The 25308-nt window shown below is 39.6% G+C and overlaps 1 long non-coding RNA gene and 1 gene segment (V, D, J or C); one reads left to right on the top strand and one right to left on the bottom strand.

Annotated features, from left to right (window-relative positions):
- Nucleotides 1-25308, top strand: part of LOC309508954 (immunoglobulin kappa variable 4-1-like) — a 173720-nt gene that overhangs the window by 76468 nt on the left and 71944 nt on the right.
- Nucleotides 1342-8221, bottom strand: LOC309508979. Its single transcript, XR_014209742.1, has 2 exons — nt 3057-8221; nt 1342-1781 (listed from the first exon to the last, which is right to left on the bottom strand). It is a non-coding gene; the product is annotated as an uncharacterized lncRNA (long non-coding RNA).

The following is a 25308-nucleotide window of genomic DNA, read 5'->3' as shown; positions in this document are numbered from 1 at the left end:
TCATTTTTCTCCTGTTATTTTCAGTCATTTGTGAGGAAATTCAGTCGCGTTTGATCTTCACTTAGTGGATATTTTTCAATCTTTCACCATATTTTTGTTTTTCTGCATTTATGATTTATCCTCATTCTTCTTTCTAAACTGAATCACTGCATCATAAAGATGTTCTGCTTGATCAATTTAATAAGTGTATCGATTTTATCGAGTTCATTCTTCATATATTAACAGCATCACAAAACACAACTCTCAATTTCAGAGCAGATGAAAATGTATATAAATTTAATTTGGACATTAAAGACCAGATTAGCAAACAGGTGCAGTCCACCATCAAATAATAATAATAATTTCCTATTTATTTTGTATTTATTGTGTAATTTAACAGTGCTATATATAACAGCTTTTTCAAACACTGGATCAATATCAACATTTCATACTAATGTTTTTATGTGTGCAATTGAACACATCCATGTATAGTGGAAATTTATTTATAGTTAATTATTTAGATTAAAGATTAAAGTTTGTTTATGTGTGAATATAGTGTGGGTTGTGATGAGCCAACATGTAACTCATAAAGATGAAATCTTTTTAACAAACGTACTAATGAATCCATAAGCACAGGAGAAACTGTTCCAGTTCAGAGCGTTTCAGTTGAAAATCTCATTTGCATTGTCAGGTTTAGTGATTGTGACGGTCTCAGAATAGAGCAGCTCGTCTCCAGTGACCATGTTCAAACCCCAAGAGCTTCATTTCACATTTACTGCTGAATGCAGCTGTTCTCAACTATTACAATTAGGGGTGTAACGAGACCCTTATGTCACCATCCTGAACTCACAATACCATATTATTGCCATACTCCATCAAAATGGTAAATTTGGTTTAACATTGTGTGTGTAAATGAATAGGCTTGGACTTGGTGCTGATAACCCAATGCACAGGACAATAGAGACACCAGAATAACAATATTCATGATTCTGAAGCTGAAAATACAGAATTATTTCAGACGAATATGCTTGATGTCTCTGACTAGATATATCTAAAATAATGTAGGCCACTTTTTACTGTTAACATCAGACATTTGGCATTATCAGGACCCACAAATATTCCCCCATTGCATTATTATACATTATATTTAACATTATATACAGTAGTTTAATGTAGTAGTGACACGAAAACCCTGTAAACTTCCTAAACTTTCATTTTGGGTGAATAATACGCTACATATTGTCACTATCCACTGTAATTATTGTTCCACCCCTAATTACAATCAATCAAAAGCCGCTGAAACTTTAGTGCAGGACTTTGAAGGAACGACACACTGATCAATGATGCAGTCCAACACAAATGTGCGCTTGCGTTCAGATGAAGCTTTATTGAATGAACAGCAATGGCAGCACATTGACAGACTGCTTCAGTATTGAGCTGTAAATCACGTGACGCTCAGATACGCTGGTCTTCACTGGAGAAACATCAGCACTCGGAGCTCTTGAGGAACGAGGCCTCGTGAGCAGCTCCGGCATGTGTTCCTCTGCAGACGAAGCGCTCTGTGTCTTCCCAGCGTGCTTTGCTGAGGCTCAGGACGCTGCTGCGACTGTAGAGACCGTCCCGCTCGCTCTCTGCGCTGGTCTGAACCCCCTCGGTGACCTCTGACCCGTCCAGCGTCCAGCTCACCGTCGCCCCCTGTGGAGAGTAAGAGCTGAGCAGGCAGAGCAGAGCGGAGGAGTCTCCAGAGATCAGCAGAGAAGAGGGAGACAGCAGAGACACGGAGGGAGACACGGAGGGACCCGCTGGACACACACACACACACACACACACACACACACACACACACACACACACACACACACACACACACACACACATTCATGAATGATCATTTGATTTTAAATATACAAGTTACATTTTAAATGATCCACAGAATGAGTTTGAAAAACATTGTCCAAGTAAATTGATGGTTATATTGTGATGTCGTTGCTATTCAGAAACTCACAATCATAAACATCAGCAAATTTGATTGTTTAAATTGTTTAAATGATTAATTTTCAAAATGCTCTTCAACTGAGTTTCTTTTTGTCTAATGAAAATTATAAAGAAATATATTTATGTTGTCCACATTATACAACTTTTGTTTCATGCGTTTAAAAAAGCCCTTAATAGTTACATTTACCAAGAATTATAGACAAAATTATATATGAAGAAATTACTGAATAGATTTTAAAGTATCTGCAGTCAATACATGACATGAACTAAATGTTAGCAATAAGATTTTAAATATTCATGTAAAATGAAATGACATTTAAAATATACAAATTATACAATTTAATCTCAATCTAATTTTTAAAAACATTGTCCACATGAAAATGTATTAATATATTGTGATTTCTTAATAAGATTTTGAAATCAATTTTAAATAATAATTTCAATATTAATTTGTAAAAATATTCATCAATTTTGATACTCATAAAAAATCAATCGTAATTTTCAGCAAAGTTTGAATATATATATTTTAAATTCTGCTGTTAAGACACTTACAATCATAATCATCAGCAAACTTAACAGTTTAAATTGTTGATTTTTAAAATGGTTATTAACTAAATATCTCTTTGTCTGATGATGACGCTTACACAAAAAAATTTACTATCAAACTTTGGATGCATTTAAAAACCCTTTAAATTTACTATTAATTATAGACAAAATTATTTATATCAAGAAATAATTGTATATATCATAAAATACTGCAATCCATAGGCTACAGTAAAATACAGTCAAATGTTACAAATAATAATTAAATTATTAATGTAAAATTAAAAATAACATTTCAAAACAATATGAAATATAAAACTTAAGTAAATAATAAAATAGTTAAATTATAAATTGCTTTTCAAAAACATATTAATTGACAAATAAGATAATCTTTTAGATGTTTTTTTTAAGGTTCATTCATGGCATTTTAAGATCATCACAAAGAATTATCTTGCTGAAATAATCTAAAAATAAAATAAAATGAATTAATTAAAATTGTCTTATTATAGAAAATTTTTATTAGAAAATTGAAGACTTACTGATCGTCAGTTTAGTTCCTCCACCGAAAGTCCACCACAGTGTTTCATTCTAGTGAAAGAGTCGTACAAAAACCTCTGTCACACTCAAATGAACACACACACACACACACACACACACACACACACACACACACACACACACACACACACACACACACACACTGATGTGAGACTCAGCTGCAGATCTTCTCACGATTGATCAAAAAAGAGCCACAAAATCTTCATCTAGAAAATAGTCCAAAGAATTAATCTTAAAAATAAATACTTGATATTGAATGAAGGCTGAAATCCTTTGTTTCATAATCAGTCCCGAAATACATTCATCACATTTACAAACACATGTGATATAAACTCTGCTAATTCTATTGTCCTGCTTTATAATGAAATCTTCAGCCAGATTTAGATGGTCATTCTCTATTGGATGACCTTTGACCTGTTATACAGTATCATGGATGATATAAATCTGCAGCTCAGGTATTAAATTCTCTCAGCATCAAAGTCTGAATGAAACTGATCATTAAAACAGTGTTTAGAGCGAGAAGATCGACCCAAAATAACATGAAGTAAATCATGAGTTTCTGTTTCTGAAAATGATCCACAGAAGTTTATTAGCAAAGACACTAAAAGACAAAACAGTGTTTCTTCTGTCTTCAGGGAAATGATGTGGAGTGTGTTTGCATATTGATCAGATCTTCAGTGTGTGAGTGTTTATAGTGCTGTGAGTTTAACACTTCATCACTGACACACACAACAATCTTCATCAACATGACCTTCATCATCATCTTCATCTGGACTCTCACAGCGTTTGCTCAAGGTTTGTGGAGCACAAGTTTGATATTAATTCATTTCTTCAAGTATATTGTCAAAGTTTTGAGTGTATTTTCTTCTTGTTGTGTTTCAGAGTGTAGAGGACAGATCACCGTCACTCAGAGTCCCTCAATAACAGCAGAACAACCAGGAGGAACTGTGAATATCAAATGTAAAACCAGCAGAGATGTGTACAGTGGAAATCGTTTATCCTGGTACTTACAGAAACCTGGAGAAGCTCCTAAACTCCTGATTTATTATGCCAACACCCTCCAGTCAGGAACTCCATCTAGATTCAGTGGCAGTGGATCAAACAGTGATTTCACTCTGACCATCAGTGGAGTCCAGACTGAAGATGCTGGACATTATTACTGTCTGGGTTTATACTGGCCTGAGAGCATTCTGTGGTTCACACAGTGATAAAGAGTCGTACAAAAACCTCCGTCAGTCAGAGTCACAGTGACTGAACTGAAACTGCAGCTGCTCAAAGGAGGATCTGAAATAACATCGTCACACTTGCATCTGAAAGAAAACCATCTAAATTAATCTGACACTCTTAATAATTATAGAGTTCAGAAAGAGATTTTGTGCTCTTATAGATCAGTGACACATTTGAGATCTGAGTGATTTCAGTTTGCTCTAGTTGCCACCTTTTTATTAATAATAGATATTAGAGTCCGACACCCCCACAGCTTCAGTTGTTTTCTCTTCATAGCCTACGCTTCATTTCATTTGGAAACATTAAGTAGTTTTGATTTGCAAGCCGTTTAATGTTTGATGATTACATTAGTTTACATGAGAGTGAGCAATCTTCTATTACTTGTCTCAGCTTCTTCTTCTCCTGTGTTTTGATCCGGATATTCTGTACTAGAAGATGTGCCATAGCGCCCCCTACCGTATAACAGTGAAAACACGGATAGCTGGACAATTCAGTCAATGGTGGGGAAAGAGTAAAGTGGAATTAGTAAATTCCTATGTGCACTACCAGTGGACTAGCCTTTACAAAAATTCAGATATGCAGAATTAGAAACATATCTGTTTTATACCATTATTTTAATCAATATTTTCAAACAAAGTTTCATAAGACTTTATATGAAAAACTATGTAAAAAAGGATATTTAATATGCTACTTGATCAAAAGAGTTAACACAACTACAAGCCAAGTATACTTTGAATAATTAAACTTTTAAGTATATCTCGATCAAAAGATTGAGTACAAGTATAGGCCAAATATACTTGGACTTTTCTCTCAGTATAAGTCAAGTACACTTAAGTGTAATTAAGTATATTTCTGAGAAGTACATAAAGTATATTTTTGAGAAGTATATCAAATGTAGACTGAAAGTATACTTTCTTATTTTTAGTTGAAAAGAAGTATACTAATAGAACACTTGAATAAACTTATTTTCCATGCTTATTTTACTATACTGTAAACTATTCCACCCGAAAGCTTGTTACTATATAAACCTGAACATGTTAGTTTATAAGACAGTGTGTAATATTATGTTTAAAAAAAAAATGTATAAGCTACTCAATCAAAATAGTAAACACAAGTACAAGCCAAGAATACTTAGAATACTTAATTATACTTTTAAGTATATCTCGATCAACAAGTATAGGCCAAATATACTTAAGACTTCTCTGTCAGTATAAGTCAAGTATACTTAAGTGGAATTTGAAGTATATTTCTCAGAAGTACATAAAGTATATTTCTGAGAAGTACATAAAAAGTAGACTGAAAGTATACTTTCTTATTTTTAGTTTAAAAGAAGTATACTAATAGCACACATGAATAAACTTCTTTTTTGTAAGGGTACTTCTAATGGGAACTTTGTATAATTATGCCGTGGTTTCACACGTACACTTAGTTAGAATAATGCTCACCCTGTTTAGACTGGTCTAAGAACACTCTGTTGGCGGCCATACGTCCGGATTTTAAGCCCCCTGTCCGGCGCAGCCTCAAGCCTGACACTCATTTGTCCTCCTTTTTGGAGTTGCGCTGAATCGGCCTAAAAACCCCAGCTCTAGAATCTTTATTGGGACGCAGCAGCGTAAGATCTCTGGCCAAACAAACGATTGTCTGAAAGCGCTGTCAGAAAAATATCTGATATATCATTGGTTAAGAACATTAACAAGCCTCCACGTCATGGAGTCCACGTGCTGGCTACGTCATATCATAACGTTAACATGCCGAAACGTCAGACCTCATTTAATTCGGAATGGACAAAAGAGCACGAATTTGGCCATGATGACCCTAGAGGAGCTGGTGTCGCCTGAGCTGCTGCAGAGGGGGAACTTCTTTAAGAACTGAAATGTATATATATTTATTTTTTGCATTCATTATTTGTTTATGTATTTCTGTTATTTCCAGAAGTCCAGAAATGTTATGTTTTCAGGCACTGCGCACTTTGCAAGACAGGTTCATCTCAGTGGTCAGTTTTTGAAACAGACATCACAATGTCTTGAATAAATACAAATACTGTGAACAAACACTTTTTTGCCACTTCTGTTACACATAGGTCTACATTACGATATATCATAGATCAAATTCTCTGGCAATGAATAGACTATTCCAGAATCACTGTATCATGATACCATCGATATAATGGACAAAATTGTATTGTAGTTGCAAGTACACCATAGTCCTATGCAATTATTCTTGCCTCACTAAATGCCGCAAAGTGTCCTCCTTTTTGGTGTTATGGAAATGGCCACCCTAGTTCTAAATGGTAAATCCATTATTAACCTCTACAGTTCTGAGTATACATTGACTTTGCCGATGTGTTAGTCAGATCTCTGAAACTTCAGTCAGCGTGCTCCTCTGCTCCTCACTGTAAAAATATTCTCACAGCAGATATTCAGGTTTATATACTGAAGTTGGTCTTAGATGTAATCAGAACTGAATTGAATTGTGTAATTTTTAACATCTTGGCTATTGTAGAAGATCAAATATGAAAAACAATTTTTACTCTGTTCTCACTTCAGTGATTGTGTTTTGTGTGTGTTAATGAGTGACTGTCTTCAGGGAAATGATGTGGAGTGTGTTTGCATATTGATCAGATCTTCAGTGTGTGAGAGTGTTTATAGTGCTGTGAGTTTAACACTTCATCACTGACACACACAACAATCTTCATCAACATGACCTTCATCATCATCTTCATCTGGACTCTCACAGCGTTTGCTCAAGGTTTGTGGAGCACAAGTTTGATATTAATTCATTTCTTCAAGTATATTGTCAAAGTTTTGAGTGTATTTTCTTCTTGTTGTGTTTCAGAGTGTAGAGGACAGATCACCGTCACTCAGAGTCCCTCAATAACAGCAGAACAACCAGGAGGAACTGTGAATATCAAATGTAAAACCAGCAGAGATGTGTTCAGGGATAGTGAGGGAGATGATTATATATTCTGGTACTTACAGAAACCTGGAGAAGCTCCTGAACTCCTGATTCTTTATGTAAAAACCCTCCAGTCAGGAACTCCATCTAGATTCAGTGGCAGTGGATCTAACAGTGATTTCACTCTGACCATCAGTGGAGTCCAGACTGAAGATGCTGGACATTATTACTGTCAGAGTTATCACAGTGGTAATGTGTTCACACAGTGATAAAGAGTCGTACAAAAACCTCCGTCAGTCAGAGTCACAGTGACTGAACTGAAACTGCAGCTGCTCAAACACACACACACACACACACACACACACACAACAGAAACACAAATATCAACTTAATATAAGTTTTTCAGCACTTTATTAATATTACTGAAGATAATAAGAAATTATTTTGATCATATTTTTTCAGTTAATTGTTGGTTTATCTATTCTCATATGGTTGTTCGTGTATTTTTATAAAGCATGATTATTTTTTCTTCCTCATCATACACTCATACTGTAAAGTGAATCATAAACATGTTGTTGCTTGACTAGTTTATTAATCATCTTCCATAAAGCCGCTGTTTAGATCATCATGTACAAGAGTCACAGATGAACTGATTCAGAGCAAAATGAGCCGTGAAAGAGAGAAACCTTATTTAACATGATCAGACGCTCCACCGTCCCACAATCAGTCTGTCTGTAACCATTCACTGTTTTCTGGATGCATTAATTATGAATCCAGCGATGCGTCTGAGTCTCACATGAGCAGAAGACAGATCTCTCACAACAACACTTCAGTCTCGAGTCAAACACACTTAAAACATTCATAAAGATGTTATTGCTCAACACTGAAATAAAGCGCTTCATTGTGTGGAAACTTCACTGTTATTTTTACAAGATAAAATACTGCAGTTTTACTGAGATCAGTGTTTATGGGCGATCAGAGACATTTAAGGGCTTTTAGGATATATGATTTTATTTTATTTGAATATGAGACTTTGAATGAATCAGCTATTATTTTAATATGTGGATAGTTTACTGAAATTATGAAATATGGAATACCTTTCCTAGGTATTTTATAGGCGCATTGCACTCTGTGAATTAGAAAGAAATCTTTCTTGAAAATAATCAAAAACCTATGAATCGTGAATTGAATCAGATCAACATCTACATTTCCTCCTCTAGTCCAGTCACACGTGATCTACCAGTGAAGAGTCTCATTACGTTATATAAGTCACACAAGTCATATAATCTACCGCTCAAACTTCATAACGGTCTCATCCCTCCATCAGCAGAAGTGAAACTGCTCCAGTTCAGAGCGTTGAACCAGTAAAAGAGTGAAACTGCTCCAGTTCAGAGCATTGAACCAGTAAAAGAGTGAAACTGCTCCAGTTCAGAGCATTGAACCAGTAAAAGAGTGAAACTGCTCCAGTTCAGAGCGTTGAACCAGTAAAAGAGTGAAACTGCTCCAGTTCAGAGCATTGAACCAGTAAAAGAGTGAAACTGTGAGTTCTCTTACGAGAGGTCTCTCGTACTGCGTAAGATATCTTACGCTAGGGGAAAATCCTTTTCCGCGAGATATTGAAGCCAAAAATTATCCTTAATTTTGTAATAATGCAAAACGCGTTGCAGCAGCAATGCAGACATAGGCGAGACAGCTCGCGCGCCTATTGGCTGCTCTGCGGCAACTGCAGCAGCCTATCGAGCGAGGCCTGGCGTGACGTCAGACCCAATCAGGGCACTTCGCGCCCGCTGCGTCACGTCCCGCCGAAATGGGCGTGGTCTAGGCCTATAAATATCGCTCGCAGGCAGCTATTATCTGATTTTTCATCCTTCAAGCGAAGCACACGCATCGCTGGAGCTGGATTAGAAGCCGCGCCGTCTGAAAGAGAGCACCTTCAGCGGGACGAGTCACTGAAGTCGCTGGCCGCGCCACCTTCCTTGCCTTCCTGCTGCGCTTTCCGGCATTATATCCTTTCTCTGCTACTGTGTTTATGTATGTGTGTGTGCTCGCCGCCGCGACACACACTCCCATTGCACTAAAAGAGCTGGGCGTCTTTTTCAAGACGCCCCTTTTCCTGATCACGCAGCTCTCGCACTCGCTGACGGCGACTGCCCTCACTGCGAGTTAGGTACTGCCTATGGTGACTCTGAGGACTCACCTGGCATCCTTCTCCGAGACTGCTCCTCCGCCCCCCCCCCCCAACCCGGAAAGCTTGCCGGTTCGCCCGCTTGCCTTGCCTGCTTGGGGGACGATACCTGTTCTCCCTCTGTTCGAGCCGCGCACACCGCGCCGCTCACAGAGGATGTCAGGAGCGGGCGGTCACGGGGCTAGCTTTCTCTCTCCCTCTGTTCAAGCCGCGCAAACTGCGCCGCTCACAAGGGAGGCTGGAAGCGGACGGTCGGGGTTAGTTTTTCTTTACGTTATAAGAAAGCTACCCTGCCTTCTGCGCCCCATTCATGCGTCACTGAATGGAAGGCGAAAGGAGAAAGATGTGTTTTTTAGTCCCTCCGAGGATGGACTGACCTTCAATTTCTCATACATATTCCCAGTTCCCTGATCATGCGACTGGAAATATCAATATTGCAGCAGGCGAGCCTGTTTTAATACAAGCGCGCCTGCAAGCATACGCCGAAGAAAGCATGTGACGCTCTTATATGCTCGTGCATCCGAAAACCTTTGCGTTCCCCCCTGTGGCTCAGTGGCGGAATCATTGGTTTTTCTCACGAGAGACCGGAGTTCGAATCCCGGTCTAGCGGCAGTTAAAATTATGCCGCCAATGCTTCGCTCTGTCAGTTCCCTGAAAAGCGACTGCAGACGTGCATTTTGCAGCCAACGAGCGCGTTGCACAACCCGCTCGCCTGCACCCAAACACCGTTTCTATGGTTTACGTGCGTCACTGGCGAAAGGAGAAAAGAGCGTTTTCTGGTCCCCCCGCGGACGGACCGACCTCCTCTTTCTCGTACATTTCTCATTCCCCTCTGAAGTTCGGGCGACTGGAAATGTCTGTATTGCAGTGAGCAAGCCTGTTGTAATACACGCATGCCTGCAAACAAACGCCAGCACGTTGAGGCTCTCTTATAATACTCGCGCTAACTGAGTTACAATGTGTCTCCCCCTGTGGCCCAGTGGCAGACTCTCAGGTTTTTGCACGCGAGAGACCCGCGTTCGATCCCCGGGTCTACCGGCAGATAAAATTATGCCGTCAATGCTCGCTCTGTCAGTTCCCTGAAAAGGCGACTGCAGATGTGTATTTTGCAGCCAACGAGCGCGTTGTACAACCCGCTCGCCTGCACCCAAACACTGTCAATATTGCAGTGAACAAGCCTGTTGTAATGCACGCAGGCCTGCAATAACCGCCAGCATGTTGACGCCCTGTTTCTATGGCAACTTCTCGCTCGTTCAGTTCCAGTAAATGTGACTGTTCCAGTGTATCCTGCAGTAAACAAGTCGGTTCTGTCACCCGCTTGCCTGCACACAAACGCCGTTTTTACGGCTACCCAGATAAATCCCATAAGTGTGAATTTTTTTCTGGTGTCCCGGCCACGGCCGATGGTGCTTTATGTGTAAGAAGAATGCCCACTGCCCAGTGCCCATCTCTACACACAAGCACAGCCCGTCACACAGGGCTCGCGCACATGAATCGGCTCAGACCGATTGCGCTTCAAACATGGTGAATGTGCCCACTAACACCACGTTATGCATGTCTCACGGTTTCTGTAAAAACGAAACCAACGTGCACTCGCTTCACGCAAGCGGACGATGCTTTCGGTGTGATAAATGTGCCCGCTGTCCCGCGCCCACATCCACACATAGACATGACAGTTCCCACGGGAACCGCCCAGCCCTCCCCCTTGCGGTTAACCACCGCAGAGGAGTCGAGCGCGGGCAATCTGCCCGCTGTCATCAGCGCGCCCCATGCCTCAAATGTCACGAGCGACACGCTTGTGTTACAGCACGCCGAAGCTTCTCCATCGCTGAGCGAGCGGAGCGCGCTTCGTATTCGACCCCTAGCTATCCATGCAGACGCATGGGCAAAGCTACCCGGGGTTTCGAAGTGGGTGCTGAACATTATAGAAAGAGGCTATTCGCTGCAGTTTCGCCGACGCCCTCGCCGCTATGTGGCGCGCGTCGAGACCACGGTAAAAACAGAAGTAGCACATCTACTTCGAGCCGAAGTGACGAAACTATTGAGCAAAGGGGCCATAGAACCTCTCTCTCAAGATCAGAGCGAGGGAGGGCTATACAGCAGATACTTCCTGGTACCGAAAAAAGACGGGGGTCCCAGACCCATACTAGATCTAAGGCAACTGAACAAAGTGCTTGTGAAGCGACAGTTCAGGATGCTCACGACCAGGCAAATCCTTGTGCAGATTCGCCAAGGAGATTGGTTTGTGTCAATAGATCTGAAAGACGCGTATTTTCAAATACAGATAGCGTCACGTCACAGGCGATATTTGAGATTCGCCTTCGAGGGCCAGGCATATCAGTACACAGTCCTGCCGTTCGGTTTGTCCCTAGCACCCCGTACATTTACGAAGTGCATGGATGCGGCGCTCGCACCCCTCAGAATGAGAGGCATGCGAGTGCTGAACTATTTGGACGATTGGCTGATTCTAGCGCAATCTCGCGCAGTGCTCATAGAACACACGACCATTTTACTCGATCACCTCGAGGATTTGGGTCTGAGTGTCAATTGGGCGAAGAGCTCCCTGTCACCCAGTCAGAAAATATCTTTCCTGGGCACAGAACTGGACTCACTATCCATGATAGCGCGACTATCACAACAGCGCGCGGTAGACATTCGACGCACAGCGAACTCTTTTCGCTGCGGCGCGTCTGTCCCGCTCAAGAGATTTCAGAAGATGCTAGGTCTCATGGCCTCAGCATCGTCAGTGCTCCAGCTGGGTCTGCTCCGCATGCGCCCGCTGCAGTTTTGGCTGAAAGCGCGAGTCCCACGCGAAGCGTGGGCACCCGGTTTGCTTCGCCTCAGGGTCAATCAGAAATGCGTTACAGCTCTGAAACCCTGGAAAGCGAACGACTGGTACCAATCAGGTGTAAGCCTGGGGACTTCCTCGAGGGTGAAAGTGGTGTCCACGGACGCGTCCACCTCGGGATGGGGAGCGCTGCTCGAGGGCAGACCGTTCTTCGGCCAGTGGTCAGAACGGGAGAAGCTCCTGCACATAAACTGCCTCGAAATGCTGGCAGTAGACAACGCGCTGACGCGTTTTTGTCCCCAAATAAAAGGTCACCACGTCTTGGTCCGTTCGGACAACATGTCTGTGGTGTCCTACATAAATCGCCAGGGCGGCATCAGATCCGAGAAACTGTACAGGCTGGCAGAACGCCTCCTGGTATGGGCTCAGTGCAACCTGCGCTCGCTCAGAGCAGCGCACGTGCCAGGGATCATGAATATAGGACCAGACAGACTGTCCAGGAACAATGTTCCGGCAGGCGAATGGTCTCTACACCCACAGACAGTCCAACTGCTGTGGAAGAAATTCGGCAGAGCGGAAGTGGACCTGTTTGCGTCTCAAGAAAACGCTCACTGTCAAGAATTTTTTCTCCAAGAGCAGGAGCGCGCTGGCCCATGTGTGGCCCCGCCGCCCGCTCTATGTTTTTCCTCCCGTCTCTCTCCTGCCTCAGGTGATAGAACGGATCAGGGAAGAAGGATGCTCAGTACTGCTGGTAGCACCGTTCTGGAAAAACCAACCTTGGTTCCCAGCCGTGATGCAGTTAGCAAGTACTGCCCCGTGGCCAGTACCAGTGAGGAGAGATCTCCTCTCACAGGCCCGCGGCTCGATCTGGCATCCTCACCCGGAACTATGGTCCCTTCATGTCTGGGCCATCAACGGGTACATGTTGGACTCCCTAAAGGAGTATTAAACACGATCACGCAGGCTAGAGCTCCGTCTACAAGACGACTCTATTCTTCGAAATGGTCAGTGTTTTCGGGCTGGTGCACAGCCCGTGGTGTGTCACCCACAAACTGTGATGTGACGGAGGTGCTTTCCTTCCTACAAGAGCTGTTGGATGGGGGCAGGGCCCCCTCCACGCTCAAAGTTTATGTGGCGGCTATAGCAGCGTTCTCAGAAACAACGCTTGGTCAGTCAATAGGAAGGAACGATTTAGTCATCCGCTTCCTTAGAGGAGCTAAGAGACTGAATCCTCCCAGACCTCCCTCAGTCCCCGTATGGGACCTTTCTACGGTTCTGGAAGCCATGAAAGGTGCGCCATTTGAGCCTTTACAGTCAATCGATTTGAAACACCTGTCTTTCAAAACGGTGTTTTTGCTGGCTCTCGCTTCAGTGAAGCGCATAGGGGATCTGCACGCGCTCTCTGTGAGCGCGGCGTGCATGGAGTTTGGGCCCAATGACTCAAAAGTTATACTCAAACCTAAGCACGGTTATGTTCCAAAATCCCTCAACACACCGTTTAGGGCGCAGATTATCTCTCTGTCAGCCCTACCGGTCCCTGATGAGGAAAGAGACGCGAGCCTCCTTTGCCCAGTCAGGGCATTACGAGCTTATGTGTCTCGCTCGTCTGTTTTCAGACAGACGGAACAGCTCTTTGTTTCGTTTAGCGGACGTTCTAAGGGACTAGCCGCGTCGAAACAGAGCCTATCCAGATGGATAGTTGATGCTATAGCGCTGGCATACGCCTCCAAGGGCATGCAGTGCCCTTTGGGTGTCAGAGCGCATTCCACTTCGTGGGCCTGGTCAAGTGGGATTGCCTTGCAAGATATTTGTATGGCGGCAGGCTGGGCCTCCCCGTCTACATTTATAAGGTTTTATAACCTAGAGGTTCCCGCCCTGCAGGCCAGGCTGCTGTCGGTCTAAACTACCAGTATTATCTGACCTGATGCGTTCAGCTCAGAATGCTGCGTTTGCTGAGCACAGCTCAATGTTCGACAGTTTAAAGCTGGGCAAACTGTGTAAGACCCACATTTTTCCCCATCAGTTCAGGCCGTACCCCGCCCTGTCTGTATGATGAAATTCGCGTCCCATCGACGCTACTTTATGTGGAAAAGTGAGGCTGCACCCCTCCTTCTTCCCGGACTCTCTGTGAGTTTCACTGAGTGATTGTGCACTATATGTACCCCGGGCTTTCGCCCTTGGGTCTTTGGTGTCAGATCTCAGCATGCACGGCGTTTTACATTGGGTCCCCTAGCGTAAGATATCTTACGCAGTACGAGAGACCTCTCGTAAGAGAACGTACTCGGTTACTAACGTAACCTCGGTTCTCTCTAGAAGAGGGAACGAGTACTGCGTATCTTGCCGTGCATGCACACGCTCTGGTTGCTTCGATGATGAAAAACCAGATAATAGCTGCCTGCGAGCGATATTTATAGGCCTAGACCACGGCCATTTCGGCGGGACGTGACGCAGCGGGCGCGAAGTGCCCTGATTGGGTCTGACGTCACGCCAGGCCTCGCTCGATAGGCTGCTGCAGTTGCCGCAGAGCAGCCTATAGGCGCGCGAGCTGTCTCGCCTATGTCTGCATTGCTGCTGCAACGCGTTTTGCATTATTACAAAATTAAGGATAATTTTTGGCTTCAATATCTCGCGGAAAAGGATTTTCCCCTAGCGTAAGATATCTTACGCAGTACTCGTTCCCTCTTCTAGAGAGAACCGAGGTTACGTTAGTAACCGAGTACGTTTGAGGTGAAAATCTCATTTGCATTGTCAGGTTTAGTGATTGTGACGGTCTCAGAATAGAGCAGATCATGTTCAAACCCCATGTTCAAATCATGATCAACATTGTACGTTTTATGACCAAAAACGAATTTTCAGGAGGAAAAGTAAAAAATGTCATCAAGATTATTTTTTGCCGAACGATCATTGTATTGTAGATATATTTGACTTGCATAATCTAAAGTAGATATTTCTCTAGTTTAATGTGATGCTGTAGTGTACGCTCATGCTAACTTCAAACCCACATGCTAACACAGTTAGCTATGTTACGGCTGTTTGCGGTGAGGATTGTTTTAACAGTTCATTAAAAATATTACAACCAAACCCTTAACATGATTCCAGTTATCAGTCACATTCCCTGTTAAGACAAAATCATGTGAGTTTTTTGTTGCGCATTGAGGGATTTATGAATATGTTTCCATTATAGTTTATGTGCATGTCTTCTTATTGGATAAAAACATTATCACCTCAATTGAGCTCATACGATTTTTTCTGCACATTTTTAGAATTGATGTGAATCTTTTTGAATAGTTTTATGTGATAGTCAATCCCAAAATTCACATAAAATAGGAGGATGGCAACATCGCTAGTGACTGAACTGTTGTGTGACAGGAATTGAGCACACACACACATGATCACACACACAAACACACACACATGATCACACACACAAACACACACACATGATCACACACACATGATAACACACACAAACACACACACAGTTGTTTTTTCGCTAAATTTGAAGTCCTTAAAAAAATACAATACGTTTTTTGTTACTTAAAATTGTTGACTTTATTCAAAACTGATTATTCTTTGTTCTTCAAAAACATTCTTGCACACATTTAGATTGTGTGGATCTTATTTCAGCAAATTATCTCTCATTGTTCCATCGATCCCCAGCCTGAGTTACAACAGGACAGGGTTATGTCTCAACAACGACCCCTTTGTGTTTGACAATAACTCACATAATCTGTGATTGTGTTGTACATGTCCAAGTGAGTTATATTTCTAGCAGACAAATGTGGAAACCATGTCTCAAATTTTGAGAGATATAGAACAAACAAGCACTGAGTTACCGATGCTCAAACAACAGGTGTTTCTCTCCTCCGTCTCTCTGCTGAACGCAGCTGTTCTCCACTATTACTGTCAATCAAGAACATTTAGTGTCTTCATCAAATCACTCATTATTGTGTTTTAGCTCAGCCCAAAATAATGCAACAAGTAAATAAACATCTATACAAAGCTGTTGCACAAACATAATGTGAGTGACTGTCTTCAGGTAAATGATGTGGAGTGTGTTTGCATATTGATCAGATCTTCAGTGTGTGAGAGTGTTTATAGTGCTGTGAGTTTAACACTTCATCACTGACAGCTTTTCTTCATTCAGACTGAAAGTAAACCACCGATAAGAAGAATGATGATCATCAGCGTCTGTATCTGGACTCTCATTCTTTCTGTTCAAGGTTCATTTACTCTATTAATAACGCAAGATGTGATTTATATGCTTTTGATGTTCAGTCTAGATTTTGTACTGGATACTTTGACTTTAATAATTGTTGTAATAATGATCTTATGAAATGTCATTCACAGAAATTGCAGGCCAGGTTTCTGTGACTCAGACTCCCTCAGAAGCAGCCGTTCAAGGAGGAACAGTTTCTATAAACTGTCAAACTAACAGAGGAATTGGAGATAGTTATTATGGTTGTGGCTCCTGTCTCTCCTGGTATCTGCAGAAACCTGGAGAAGCTCCTAAACTCCTCATTTATTACATTAGATCACGACAGTCAGGAACTCCATCTAGATTCACTGGCAATGGAGCAGATTATGGAACAGATTTCAGTCTGAGCATCAGTGGAGTCCAGACTGAAGATGCTGGACATTATTACTGTATGAGTATTCACAGGATCAGTGACAGCTGGGTGTTCACACAGTGATAAAGAGTCGTACAAAAACCTCCGTCAGTCAGAGTCACAGTGACTGAACTGATACTGCAGCTGCTCAAACACACACACACACACACACACACACACACACACACACACACACACACACACACACACACACACACCAACATGTTTTCAGATATATATATATAAAACATTCTTCTATAAATGTCTTCCCTCTCATAAACTTTCACCAGTCAGCAGAGCAAACACATCTGAAACCAGACCAAATGGACCTGATGGACTCATTTCTGTTTCTAATAATTTACCTTTGGCCACATTATGATTTCCATATTTGGCATATGATTAAAGATTCTTTAATCTAATCTAATATTTTTTTTAAATAATTTTTTTATTACTTTCACAGTATATACCACAGATCAGACAAACAGAGATTGAGAAAGCTCAAGTGAACAATCTAATCAAATGATCTGGAAGTAATTAAATCCATGATGTCTTTAAAGGCTTATTTTAATAAGATTACAAATGAGGTTGTGTGAAAACAGCGTTGCATACTTTCTGGTTTATACTTCACAGTATTCAGTCAGTCCTCTACATCGTATGATCAATGAATTTCCATGACTTTTCCAGTCCTCTGCTTTAAAAAAAAATAGCCTATATTTTACTCACATAAAGCAAATTCTAACCAACAAAATATGTCGAGCAGAGCTTATGTCTTTGTTTTACATTTATGAACTTTTACCTTCTGCTCCTGATGGATTGTCTCTTGCTCCCCCTGTTGGTCACTGGTCTCATGTGCACCACGTATTCACAATGCATGTGAATAGACATTTATCAACTTTATGCAGAAGAAATGAAATCATACATGACTGGAACAAGCATATGAGACGAGAGTGAGTAAATTATGACAGGTTTTCATTATTATGTGAAATATCCTTTAAGACTCTTTAGAGCCTCCTCTAGTTATAGACCTTAGAGAAACAAGTCCACAGCCATCTTTAGAGTTTTGTCTTTGAATGTCCGTTTGTGCGTTAGCTCTGGTCATTTCTATGGCATCGCTGCCTAAGAGTATTTAGCTGAAGTGGATTTACTTATTGTAGAGTTAACTAAAGTTATCATGAGCACAGTAATGTTTGAAGCAGATATCATAATAACATGTCAATAAGCGGTTAATTCATGCGTAAGATCTTCCCTTCATGCTGTGGAAATACAAACCAGAAGGCATTTATTTTTAGACAGGAATGAAAACGAGGCTGTGAGGGATATAAGTACAGTGAGTTTAATGGATCGCACTGTTGTTTAACATACCGATTGTTCAGATGAGGAAACTTCTTTTCAAAAAAAGGCAGTAGATTAAAACTCCTTAAAATATGACCTTTATACAATGCGTGCCATCCAAAATCACATACTTCCCTATCTACTAAATAGTAGGCAAAAAACAGCATGTGACAAAAGAAGTACTCATAAGAGAGTAGGCAAAAAGTACCCGGATGACCTACTACTTCATCACATGATAATGACAACATGGCGAATGTATTTCTGGATTATGTTCATACTATATAGAATGTACTTTTTTAGCAGTCGTGAAGTAATTACTTGTTCAAAATAAGCACCTACTCAAGAGATTTCACACACAGACCAAGTCTATCCCTCGTTTATAACAGCCTCGTTTTCATCTGTTAAATTCAATGACGTCTAACCCGACAAAGGTCTTTTAATTTAGGGTCGTACCTTTAACTCTATTGGAAAGAATAAGATTCGATTCAACACATTTGCTACAAAAAGAAACAAAATCAATAGTGTGAAATAATCACTTACCTCTCGCTCTAACGCACAGACACACATAGTGAGATTAAACGTATAATAATACACCATAACGATGATGATGTCACCTGCACGCCACAGATTCTCAGTTTTCGTTGATTGGCAGATGAATGAATGTCTAAATATATGTTGTGGATTAAACGCTCGTTACAAAAACGTTATAACCGGCATCCTGCTAGAACCCAAAGCTCGAGAAGCGTCTCAGAAACATTCTAAAATAAATTAAATTAAATTAAATAAACCAAAAATGATTCAGACACTTTGACCTGAACATGTTTTCCTCAAAGTTGTCTGACATTATCAAGATGAATTTGTTCTGACACAGTTTAATATTTGTCATATTTTATTTCCATTTTCTAAACTATAGCGGATAAACTGATAATGTGAGAAATGTTGAAGGTCTGAATACTGTATATAGTTTTATAAAGTATATCATCATCAGTTTGGAGCCGCTGCTGAAAGTGAACCAGTGAAATAAACTAATAGATCAGTTTGAATAGATATAGAATAGATTTTGTTGGGACTGATAACATGTGCTTTGACTCTATCTGATATATGGACTATGACTGGATTATACTTGTAAATAAACTGCATTTGGATCCTCACTCTCTGAATGCTGTGTTTCCACCGTCAAATCATTACAACAGAAACTCACTGACTTCCCCTGCTTTATGAAGCTCATCATCACTGAATTACTAACTGGATTTATTAAAGTGAACATGTCATGTGTGACTCTCGATCAAACTCAGTTATTCAGTGACTGACAGAGACTCGTGTGTGTGATGATCCTCATGTCTGTTCAGAAACTGCAGGAACACACATGGATTTGGTGTAACATTTGGGAAGATATTATTTCTAAATAGAAGATATCTAATAATAATATAAAGAAGTTCTTTTTTTTACTCTGTTCTCACTTCAGTGATTGTGTTTTGTGTGTGTTAATGAGTGACTGTCTTCGGGGAAATGATGTGGAGTGTGTTTGCATATTGATCAGATCTTCAGTGTGTGAGAGTGTTTATAGTGCTGTGAGTTTAACACTTCATCACTGACACACACAACAATCTTCATCAACATGACCTTCATCATCATCTTCATCTGGACTCTCACAGCGTTTGCTCAAGGTTTGTGGAGCACAAGTTTGATATTAATTCATTTCTTCAAGTATATTGTCAAAGTTTTGAGTGTATTTTCTTCTTGTTGTGTTTCAGAGTGTAGAGGACAGATCACCGTCACTCAGAGTCCCTCAATAACAGCAGAACAACCAGGAGGAACTGTGAATATCAAATGTAAAACCAGCAGAGATGTGTACAGTGCTGGGAGTGTGTACTTATTCAACTGGTATTTACAGAAACCTGGAGAAGCTCCTAAACTCCTGATTTATTATACAAACACCCTCCAGTCAGGAACTCCATCTAGATTCAGTGGCAGTGGATCTAACAGTGATTTCACTCTGACCATCAGTGGAGTCCAGACTGAAGATGCTGGACATTATGACTGTCAGAGTTTCCATTGCAGAACAGATTCTGATGGTGATTGTGAGGGTGATTATACATTCACACAGTGATAAAGAGTCGTACAAAAACCTCCGTCAGTCAGAGTCACAGTGACTGAACTGAAACTGCAGCTGCTCAAACACACACACACACACACACACACACACACACACACACACACACACACACACACACACATACACACACACACACACACACACATACACACACACACACACACACACACACACACACACACACACACACACACACACACACACACACACACACTAAGAAAAGCAATATGATCTTATAATAAGCAATAATATCATTATATTAATATATTATAATAATATAAAGGTTTGAGCTTGGTCAGTCTATGACAGCTTTGATCATGATTTTTCATAAGTCATTTTTCTCCTGTTATTTTCAGTCATTTGTGAGGAAATTCAGTCGCGTTTGATCTTCACTCAGTGGATATTTTTCAATCTTTCACCATATTTTAGTTTTTCTGCATTTATGATTTATCCTCATTCTTCTTTCTAAACTGAATCACTGCATCATAAAGATGTTCTGCTTGATCAGTTTAATAATCTATCGATTTTATCGAGTTCATCCTTCATATATTAACAACATCACAAAACACAACTCTCAATTTCAGAGCAGATGAAAATTAAATAATTTTAATTAATATCTTTACATAGAATTTTAAAATTAATTTTGAAAGTAAAGACCAGATTATCAAACAGGTGCAGTCCACCATCAAAAAATAATAATAATTTCCTATTTATTTTATATTTATTGTGTAATTTACCAGTGCTATATATAACAGCTTTATCAAACATTGGATCAATATCAACATTTCATACTAATGTTTTCTGTGTGTAGTTTAACACATCCATGTATAGTGGAAATTTATTTATAGTAAATTTTTTATATTAAAGATTGAAGTTTGTTCATGTGTGAATATAGTGTGGGTTGTGATGAGCCAACATGTAACTCATAAAGATGAAATCTTATTAACAAACTGACTAATGAATCCATAAGCACAGGAGAAACTGTTCCAGTTCAGAGCGTTTCAGTTGAAAATCTCATTTGCATTGTCAGGTTTAGTGATTGTGACGGTCTCAGAATAGAGCAGCTCGTCTCCAGTGACCATGTTCAAACCCCAAGAGCTTCATTTCACATTTACTGCTGAATGCAGCTGTTCTCAACTATTACAATTAGGGGTGTAACGAGACCCTTATGTCACCATCCTGAACTCACAATACCATATTATTGCCATACTCCATCAAAATGGTACATTTGGTTTAACATTGTGTGTGTAAATGAATAGGCTTGGACTTGGTGCTGATAACCCAATGCACAGGACAATAGAGACGCCAGAATAACAATATTCATGATTCTGAAGCTGAAAATACAGAATTATTTCAGACGAATATGCTTGATGTCTCTGACTAGATATATCTAAAATAATGTAGGCCACTTTTTACTGGTAACATCAGACATTTGGCATTATCAGGACCCACAAATATTCCCCCATTGCATTATTATATATTATATTTAACATTATATACAGTAGTTTAATGTAGTAGTGACACGAAAACCCTGTAAACTTCCTAAACTTTCATTTTGGGTGAATAATACGATACATATTGTCACTATCCACTGTAATTATTGTTACACCCCTAATTACAATCAATCAAAAGCCGCTGAAACTTTAGTGCAGGACTTTGAAGGAACGACACACTGATCAATGATGCAGTCCAACACAAATGTGCGCTTGCGTTCAGATGAAGCTTTATTGAATGAACAGCAATGGCAGCACATTGACAGACTGCTTCAGTATTGAGCTGTAAATCACGTGACGCTCAGATACGCTGGTCTTCACTGGAGAAACATCAGCACTCGGAGCTCTTGAGGAACAAGGCCTCGTGAGCAGCTCCGGCATGTGTTCCTCTGCAGACGAAGCGCTCTGTGTCTTCCCAGCGTGCTTTGCTGAGGCTCAGGACGCTGCTGCGACTGTAGAGACCGTCCCGCTCGCTCTCTGCGCTGGTCTGAACCCCCTCGGTGACCTCTGACCCGTCCAGCGTCCAGCTCACCGTCGCCCCCTGTGGAGAGTAAGAGCTGAGCAGGCAGAGCAGAGCGGAGGAGTCTCCAGAGATCAGCAGAGAAGAGGGAGACAGCAGAGACACGGAGGGAGACACGGAGGGACCCGCTGGAACACACACACACACACACACACACACACACACACACACACACACACACACACACACACACACACACACACACATTCATGAATGATCATTTGATTTTAAATATACAAGTTACATTTCAAATGATCCACAGAATGAGTTTGAAAAACATTGTCCAAGTAAATTGATGGTTATATTGTGATGTCGTTATAAGATCTACAAAACTAATTTAAATGATCATTTCAATATTAATTGTATTTGGAAAATATTCTGCTATTCAGAAACTCACAATCATAAACATCAGCAAATTTGAGTTTAAATTATTAATTTTCAAAATGCTCTTCAACTGAGTTTCTTTTTGTCTGATGAAAATTATAAAAGATTATATTTATGTTGTCCACATTATACAACTTTTGTTTCATGCGTTTAAAAAAGCCCTTAATAGTTACAATTACCAAGAATTATAGACAAAATTATATATGAAGAAATTATTGAATAGATTTTAAAGTATCTGCAGTCAAAACATGACATGAACTAAATGTTAGCAGTAATAAGATGTTAAATTATTAATGTAAAATTAAAAATTACATTTAAAAATATTAATATGAATTATAAAATTTAAATAAATGATTAAATAAATAAAAAAATATTGAAATTTTCTCAGAATTGTTACAGAACCTTTTAATCTCAATCAAATTTTTAAAAACATTGTCCACATAAAATTGATTAATACATTTATTCATAAGATTTAGAATAAAGTATTACATAAGTATTTTAAAAAATATTCTTCTATTTTGATACACAGAATCAGTTGTAATTTTCAGCCCATTTTCAATTAGACACAATCATAATCATCCGCAAACTTAATAGTTTAAATGATTGATTTTTTAAATGCTCTTTAACTAAATGTCTCTTTGTCTGATGGTAATACAGTAAAAAGCACAATCATTTCATCTTTACTGTAGTTTCACCTCACTGCTTTCATTCATAGATACTATCCTGAGTTTAGTTTCAAAACGTTCTCCATTTCATCAATATTACTAAATATTGTACATTGTAAAAAAGTATCATAATTTTAACGGTAAAAGACTGTAAAAACACTACGGTAAAGATTATTATTTTGGAAATGGTTTGTTGCTTTACAGTATACACTGAAAACTGCTAATAGATTTAACTAACTAGATTTAACTAAGTTAAATATAACTTAACACAATATATTATTTGTGTTTTGAAAATAATCACCATTCAATAGACTTCCTCGTAAACAGAAATATAAGTAAACTTAGTTTAAATTTAATTTATCAACTAAATTTCTTTTTGCCTGATGATGACACTGATGACATTTATTTTGTCTATATCATCCAACTTTTGTGTCAAATTAAATATATTTAGAAATAACTGAAAACATTGTAATTACTGAAAATACAATGAAATGTTAGCACACATTATGTGTGAAATTACTAATGTAAAACAGTATGAATGTGAACTATGGATTGAAATGTAATAAACATAGAATATCACCAAATATGACATTCATAATATTGCAGACAAAATTAAATTTAAAAGCATGAATGTGTGCAATCAATCAGTAAAATTGACTAAAATGTGACAATAAATAAGAGTTGAAGTAAAGTAAAGCAAATAAAGCATTTCAATAATGTATTTTTGTAATAAATTAAGAATATTGTTGCCAAATGCTGTTAAATAACCTTAAACCTCCTTCTAAAAACACACACATCATACGTTTTTATAGATAATTTAAGAAAGACTTACAGCTTCTGATCGTCAATTCAGTTCCTCCACCGAAAGTCCACCACAGTGTTTCATTCTAGTGAAAGAGTCGTACAAAAACCTCCGTCACACTCAAACGAACACACACACACACACACACACACACACACACACACACACACACACACACACACACACACACACACACACACACACTGATATGAGACTCAACAGCAGATCTTCTCAACATTAACCATGTTTGATCGAAAAAGAGCCACAAAATACATTCATCACATTTACAAACACATGTGATATAAACTCTGCTAATTCTATTGTCCTGCTTTATAATGAAATCTTCAGCCAGATTTAGATGGTCATTCTCTATTGGATGACCTTTGACCTGTTATACAGTATCATGGATGATATAAATCTGCAGCACAGGTATTAAATTCTCTCAGCATCAAAGTCTGAATGAAACTGATCATTAAAACAGTGTTTAGAGCGAGAAGATCGACCCAAAATAACATGAAGTAAATCATGAGTTTCTGTTTCTGAAAATGATCCACAGAAGTTTATTAGCAAAGACACTAAAAGACAAAACAGTGTTTCTTCTGTCTTCAGGTAAATGATGTGGAGTGTGTTTGCATATTGATCAGATCTTCAGTGTGTGAGAGTGTTTATAGTGCTGTGAGTTTAACACTTCATCACTGACACACACAACAATCTTCATCAACATGACCTTCATCATCATCTTCATCTGGACTCTCACAGCGTTTGCTCCAGGTTTGTGGAGCACAAGTTTGATATTAATTCATTTCTTCAAGTATATCGTCAAAGTTTTGAGTGTATTTTCTTGTTGTTGTGTTTCAGAGTGTAGAGGACAGATCACCGTCACTCAGAGTCCCTCAATAACAGCAGAACAACCAGGAGGAACTGTGAATATCAACTGTAAAACCAGCAGAGATGTGTACAGGGATAGTGATGGAGATCATATATTCTGGTACTTACAGAAACCTGGAGAAGTTCCTAAAGCCCTGATTTATTATTTTAAAAAACTTGTGTCAGGAACTCCATCTAGATTCAGTGGCAGTGGATCTTACAGTGATTTCACTCTGACCATCAGTGGAGTCCAGACTGAAGATGTTGGACATTTTTACTGTAAGAGTATACATAAAATCAACAGTAACTGGGTGTTCACACAGTGATAAAGAGTCGTACATAAACCTCC

This window comes from Leuciscus leuciscus (genome assembly GCF_965113295.1).
Source record: "Leuciscus leuciscus genome assembly, chromosome: 11".
Taxonomy (NCBI): domain Eukaryota; kingdom Metazoa; phylum Chordata; class Actinopteri; order Cypriniformes; family Leuciscidae; genus Leuciscus; species Leuciscus leuciscus.
Note: the sequence above shows the minus strand (reverse complement) of the source record. Positions and strands in the feature narration are given on the sequence as shown.